The following is a 7,783-nucleotide window of genomic DNA, read 5'->3' as shown; positions in this document are numbered from 1 at the left end:
GGTGGTGGGTGGTCGTGTGAGCAGCCGGTGCTGATCACAAGTCCTGGTGACACGACCACTGATGCCAGGCAGACAATCTCTGTAGGGTATTGATAATGGCTGGAGTCGCCCATCTCCTAAAGACTCTGCCCCCAAAAAAAAAGGTGATGTCAAACCACTTCTGGAGAAACATTTGCCAAAAACAATCATGGTCAAAGACCGTGATCACCCTTGTCATATGACACGGCTGCTGCTGCTGATGATGATGATACCATTGGGCTGAAGATTATCCAGGTGGGAATACAAGATGGCATTCTTCTAGTTTGGATTCAGCCCTGCCCTGGCGGTAGAGAAGGCTGAGGAGATCATTGAAGGAATGGGTGGGGAAATTGAAATGGTATGCAACAGGATGCCGAAGATGGCTGTACTGGACAGGCCGCAGGTGCTCTGCAAAGTAATCTAGAAGGAGTGGCTGGGTTGGTGCCAGAACGTGAGGTGACACTTGTTATGATTACTGGGTGTAAATCGGCAAGTACTGTGCTGCAAAATAGCTTAGAGCGACTATAGGGCTATAGGTAGTCTGCCATGCTAACAAGTACCTTTGGAAAAGGACATCCAATTAAAGGACTGTACTCCTTTGATTAGACACCCCAAAGGTCTTCCAGCTATGACCTCTACTGTTTTTATATGGCGGATGGGTATTAAAGAGGTGAAAATTCGTTGGAAAACTCCCCTAAATGATTTCGTGGGAGGCAGCTGTTAACAGACTTCAGCTCCATTTGCCAATAAGCAAGGATCATCGGTAGAAAATACGCAATTGAAATTGTTTATTTATTATTTAGAGATACACTGTGGAACAGGTCCTTCTGGTCCACCAAGCTGCGCTGCCCCACCCCCCCATTTACCCCCAGCCTCATCAGAGGACAATTTACAATCACCAATTAACCTATAACCCGTACGTCTTTGGACTGTGGGAGGAGGCCCACGCGCTCGTGGGGAGAACGTACAGAGGATGCCGGAATTGAACTCCGAACTTCGATGGCCCGAGACGTAATGGCGTTGCGCTAACCGCTACGGCACCGTGGAGCCCCCGTGCTGAACGCCAGCCTGCTGCTCAACATGTACGGGTTTGCTGGAGAGGAAAGACGGGTTAGTGCCACTTCTGTAGAGTTGTAGATCACTACAGAACAGGAACAGGCTTTAGGCCCATCTAGTCCGTGCTGACCTGATCTGCTTAGTTCCATCTACCTGCACCTGGGTCAAAGTCAAAGTAAAATTCATTATCAGAGTATGTGTATGATAGATCACAAAACACCACAGTACAGGCCCTACAGCCCAACATGTTGTGCTGACCTACTCCAAGATCAATCTAACCCTTCCCTCCTACATAGCCCTCCATTTTTCATTTTCCATCCATGTCTAAGAGTCTCTTAAATGGCCCTCATGTATCTGCCATTGTATATGTTTCCTATAAGAAGAAGAAGAAAGCCCTTCTTAACTCCCAGTGGAGTCATCAGGACACCATCATGACGGCCTTTTTTTTTTAGCAGGCTTTCTTATTTTTACGAGGCCGAGTTGCTAGCTTGACACTCAACCCAGCATGGATGGAAAGCGAGCAAGGGAGCCGGCTGGATTCGAACTCAGGAGCCTTCGCTCTGAAGTCCGGCGCTGATGCCACTACGCCACCAGCTGGCTCATATGTTACCTATACTATCTTGTCTATGTCACACGTATTAGATTCATTTTCTTGCAGGACTTTACAGGAAAATAAAGAAACATAATAGAATTTATGGAAAAAAATATACATAAATACTAACAGCCAAAGTACAAAAGAAGACTAATTGTGCAAATAGAAAATAGATAGTACTAAGAACATGAGTTATGAAGTCCTTGAAAGTGAGTGTGTGGTATCCATCCAAAGCCCTTTCATCATGGACCTATCCTTTCTGATATAACTGCATTACCTGTACTTATAATGTTTCGACTGTATCTCTTCACCAGGACTCCTGTTGAAGAGTTTTGGCCCAAAACGTCGACTGTACTATTTTCCTAGATGCTGCCTGTTTTACTGAGTTCCTCCAGCATTTTGATACCATTGTACCTGCCTGTTCCACTTCCTCTGGCAGCTCATTCCATACACACATCACCCTCCAGGTCTGCATGGAAAAAGTTGCCCCTCAGGTCACTTGCAATCCTTCCCCCTTTCAGTCCAATGAGTCAATGTGTTATTTTTTTTCTTTTCCTCTCCGTGCCTTGTTGGGCACATCGGGCAGCAACCTCACCACTTTCTTAGCGTTTGTCTTTTTTTACGAGGCCGAGTTGGTAGTTTGACGCTCAACCCAGCACAGATGGAAAGCGTGCAGGGACCCTGCCAGATTCGAACCCATGACCACTTGCCCCAAAGTCTGGGGCGGAAGCCTCTACACCAACAGCTGGCTTGTGTTGTGGTTGCTGGGTGTAGTTGGACAGTGGAAGTGAATACCGAAATATATACAACCCTTCCACTTCCTAAATTTTTGCCTTGCGTCTGTGTGCTCTCTGCTCTCGCACCTGTAGCTGGTTGCGATGTCACGTTGTGCTGCAGGAGCTATTTTGGATTTTAATTGGGCACTAAACCCCAGACTTGGCATGAGTTAAAATGTCAAACTAGGGCTGGTCCCCAGCTCAGAGGGAGTATCAACGAATACAGGTCACATATTTCCATTGCCTCGTAATGGCCTCAAAATGAAAACACCCACAGCCATAGCATCTGGACAACATCCAGGCTTGGATTTGATGTGTAACAAGTAATGTTGGTAGGCATTTGTGTGGCCTGTGTGCCTATTCCCAGCGAACTGGAACCTAATGATTTTGCCAAGCGTCCAACAGCAACCCGTCATCAACATGTTGACCCCCTACTCCTCTAACCTCCCCTTAACCACTTACTGGAATTTTAGCTGCATCAGGCAGATGCAAGTCAAAGTCAAAGTAAATCAATTATCAAATATTCTCACCTGTGTCGTGAATTGAAGCCGAGAGGGAGCTGGCACATCGAAAACTACCCGAGCGGCTGTCGGAGGGCTCCAAGCTCGGTGATCGATCACTCTCGATGGTGAGAGAAAGTTTGCTGCCAGTGCTCGAGTTGGGAACTCGAAATACAAAACAACGCTTCAGACTGACTGTAACATCGAAATAGCGACTGTTGTCTCTGCTCTTGCTGTGGAAGGAATGACATCTGTCTCTCCCTTGTTAGTGAGAGAGAGAGAGAGAGCCTATGGGATGTCGAAGTGTTGGAGTGAACAGTTAGTTTTCGATGGACTGTGAACCATTGTCTCTTTATGGGGGTCTTGCTGTTGCTTGCAAGGAGGGTGGTGGGAATGCTGATGCTTTCTGCCTGGGGAAGGGGAGGGTTTGTGCTTCTTGTGTGTGGGAGGGGGCAGGGGGCTTTGGGGTTCTTATATTTTTTCTATCATTTGTTTTTTGGAATTTTTCTTCTGCTCGGTGGATGACTGGAGAGTAAGAGTTTCAAGTTGTATATTGTGTACATTCTATGATATTAAATGGAATTATTGAACCATTGAAATATGTATATACCAATCTTTTAACTACTTTAAGATCGATCTAATCTTTCCCTCCTACGTAGCCCTCCATTTTGCTATCATCCACGTGTCTATCTAAATGTTTTGTAAGTGCCCTATGTTATCAATGTATATATTCCAAATGCTACGTTGAGGTTCATTTTTTTGCAGTCGTTTGCAGGAAGAAAAAGGAATGCAATGAAATTTTTGAAAAACTATAGAGAAGCAAAGACGGACAAACAACCAATGTGCAGAAGATGACAAGTTGTACAAATAAAAAAAAATAAAATGGACAGCACGAGTTGTAGAGTGCTTGAAAATGAGTCTGTAGGTTGTGGAATCATAGCCATAGAGTACTACAGCACAGAAACCCCGCTCATCCATGTACCTATCCAAATCAAACCCCCATCCACCACATGCGTGGCAGTTCGTTCCACCCTCTCACCACCCTCCTACTGAAGAGTTGCCCCTCATGTTCACCTTTCACCCTTAACCCATGACCTTTAGTTCTAGTCTCATCTACCCTCAATGGAAAAAGGCAGTAGCGGGGAGCAGAGTGGTGGGAAGGAGAAGGTACTCCAGCCAACTCATTGGGACATAGGGTAGATGAGAGCAAGTAAACGAGCAAGCCTATCTGTACCTCTCACAATTTTGTATACCTCTATCAAATCTCTTCTCGTCCTCCTCCACTCCAGGGAATGAAGTCCTCACCTGTTCAGCCTTTCCCTATGTCTCAGTTCCTCAAGACCTGGCAACATCCTTGAAAATTTTCCCTTCACCCTTTCAGTATCATAGATATCCTTCCTTTAGCTAGGTGACCAGAATAGCACACAATACTCCTTTGAGGCCTCACCTACATCTTGTACTACTTCAACATCACGTCCCAGCTCCTGTGCTGATTTATGAAGGCAGATGTGCCAAAAGCTCTCGTTATGATTTGGCTGGTTGGGCACAACATTGTGGGCTGAAGGTCCTGTTCGTGCTCTGTACTGTTTTATGTTCACTATAGCCCACCCCCTGCAACCCCCCAGACCCCTTGGCTGTGAAAAAGCTTACTGAGGGAGCCTTTACACTTACAGTTAACTGGAGTATCTCCTCCTCCTCCCCAGCTCCAGATCGCACTGTAAACTTTGGTAGCCTTCCTCGCTGTTCACTTCTGCCCCCAGATCCCTTTGGTTCTGCAAATGCTCACTGAGGGAGCCCTTGCACAAATCTGTCACTGATAACTGAACCTAAAGAGTTGACTGGAGTACCTTCTCCTTCCCCCACACTCTGCCCCCCTCTACTGCCCACACACCTCTAAGCCAACGCCTGCCCTTAATGCCCACCCCACCGTCTGCTACCCATAAATACTCACCTGAGAGGTGGCCCCACGAAATTAAAGAGTCCCTTGGTGTGATCTTCCAGTAGGGGTTCGACAAGTGCTAGCACCTTCTTTCATTGCCAATCTGCCCTCACAACTCCAGCCCTAAATACCCGGCTCAACTAATTGATTGGAGCCAAGGATCTCCTGGGCTTTCCTGGTTGGCCTCCTGCCCTACAGCACTAGCACCTTTCAGCCCTGCCAAAGCATTGAGACTATTGGACTCAATCTAGGGCAGGGGTTCCCAACCTGGGGTCCATGCACCCTTGGCTTAATGGTATTGGTCCATAGCATTAAAAGGCTTGGGAACTCCTGATGTAGAGGAATTCAGTGGTTTGAGAAGCATTGGTGGGAGGGAAAGGAATTGTCTACGTCACTTGTGACTCTAGAAAGGATTCTGATGGGAGCTGGATGCTTCAAGAATGCATTAAGGACTAGTTGAGAGGTTACAGGGTGTGACAGAAGAATGAACTATATAGCCCCTGTTTATTTGCAGGATTGATTGAATCTGAAACGTACAGCAAAGGAAAAGCTGTTTGTTTCATGTCTGTGCTGACATTTCGAGACTAATTTCACCTCAGCTCAGCACATTCTGGGCACAAGGATGAATTCGTTATTTTCTTATGATCATCTACACCAGATTGAACCAGTGGGCATAACTTCACTCAACTTCACTCACCCTATCACAGGACTCTTCCCACAACTTATGGACTCACTTTGAATAACTCTTCATCTCATATTCTCAATATTTAGATAGATAGATAGATAGACGTACTTTATTGATCCTGAGGGAAATTGGGTTTCGTTACAGCTGCACCAACCAATCCTTATTGCTTGTTTATTTATTATTATTTTTTCTTTCTTTTTGTACTTGCGCAGTTTGGTGTCTTTTGCACATCGGCTGTTGTCCGTCTTACTGGGTGTGGTCTTTCATTAATTCTATTGTGTTTCTTGTATTTGCTGTGAATGCCCACAAGAAAATGAATCACAGGATTGTATATGGTGAGATATATGTACTTCGATAATTAATTTAAACTTTGAATGTAGCAATACATTTTCCAGCGACTATTATTGATCTCGTATCTGATCATTGATGTCACAAAAAGGTGTGAAAGATAATTTGTTTGCAAGCAACGTACTTTTCACTGGGAGCAAATTTAAGTAGGCAAAACCATCTCATTATTTAGGATAAATAGAGCAACTTACCTATTTTTAAAGCAACTTTCCTTTTAGATCTCAAGACCAGAATATATAGGAGTAGAATGAGGCCATTTGGCCCATCAAGGATGGGTTTTGATGACAGGACATCATTTAACAGGATGGGCTCCGGTCAGCACGGACTGATTGGGCCAAAGGACCTGTATTCATGCTGTATTGGTAGAAGTGAACACTGCATTGTCTTTGTGGAGACAAGATAATGTCTTCAAGTCTCCCATGGTGGGTGGCACTATCAGGGTGTTAAACAAGTCTTGGAGATCAGAACTGGGCATCTCTGGGTACTCCACGGGACCTGTAACCACGTTCACTCTGGTGGAGCATCATCCAGATACGGATTTACATTCCCATTTCTAATCATCAGTGGGTTTAAAACCTGGAACTCCCTACCAAGCAGCTCTGTCTGTATTCAACTATAGAGTACTTTCCATAAAAATATGTAGTTCAAAGTGATAAACAGTGTGATAAAAGTACAAACATGAATATAATATTAAAAAAAAATTAACCATGAAAATAAAAGACAAAAAGGTGTTAGTTAAAAGCAAGGTTAAATAAATATGTTTTGAGTTGGCGTTTCGAAGTGTCAACTGCATCTTATAGTTTTGGTATTGAGTTCCACAGTTTAGGAGCATTGTTCAAAAAAGCTGACCTGCCTTTTGAGGGAAATTGTTTAAATTTACGAGACCAGTGGTACAAACCCAAGCTACATTCAGGTTGGAGGAAGAACACTTCCATTTTCTGTCATGGCTACCTCCAACCTGATAGAATGAACAGCGATTTCTGTAACTTCTCTTAATTCCTCCCCCTCCCTTTTTCCATAAGCAGTTTGTACGTTCTCCCCACCACCATGTGGGTTTCCTCCGGGTGCTCTGGTTCCCTCCCACAGTCCAAAGATGTACGGGTCAGGGTTAGTGAGTTGTGGGCACACCACGCTGGCGTTGGAAGCATGGCGATACTTGTGGGCTGTCCCCAACACATATTCGGACGGTGTTGGCTGTTGACACAAATGGCACATTTCACTGTGTGTTTCGATGTACATGTGACCCATTGCCAAAAGGACTACATACTTCAAGAAGGTAGATCAACACCAGCAGCTCGAGCAACTAGTGACAGGCATCCAAGGCCAGCCTCGCCAGCGATGAAAATGATGACTGGAACAATAAGTAAAGTGGCGGAGGATTGAGAGGACAAGTGGGATCTGAATAGCCGACATTAATTAACATCTTTTGGAAGGCGTCCCTTCAGTAAAAGAAAACAGTAACTCCACAGTTGTGAATAGATTACATATAACACGGTTTCCTTTGCGTCCTAAATTGTTTTGTAACTACAGGTGGTTGCATTCCTAAGAAATCTCATGTTGTAGAAAGTCATGTTATATCAGAACAGGCTGTTAATGTTTTAAACCGTGGTGATCTGCAGTGCTCAGCGCTCCCGGTGCGGCCTCCTCTGTGTAGATGGCCACCCATTTCAATGCGGCTTCCCATTCCTACTCTGACCTGTCGGTCCTTGTCCTCCTCTACTGTCGCGATGAGTCCACTCTCAGGTTGGAGGAGCAGAACGTCATATCCTCCCATCTGATAGCATGAACAGTGATTTCGCTAACTTCTGGCAAATTCTCCCCCTCCCCATTCCATTTTTTCTATTCCCCATTTTGGCTCCCCTCTTGCCT

Source organism: Mobula hypostoma, chromosome 22, assembly GCF_963921235.1.
Source record: "Mobula hypostoma chromosome 22, sMobHyp1.1, whole genome shotgun sequence".
In the NCBI taxonomy this organism is placed as follows: domain Eukaryota; kingdom Metazoa; phylum Chordata; class Chondrichthyes; order Myliobatiformes; family Myliobatidae; genus Mobula; species Mobula hypostoma.
Note: the sequence above shows the minus strand (reverse complement) of the source record.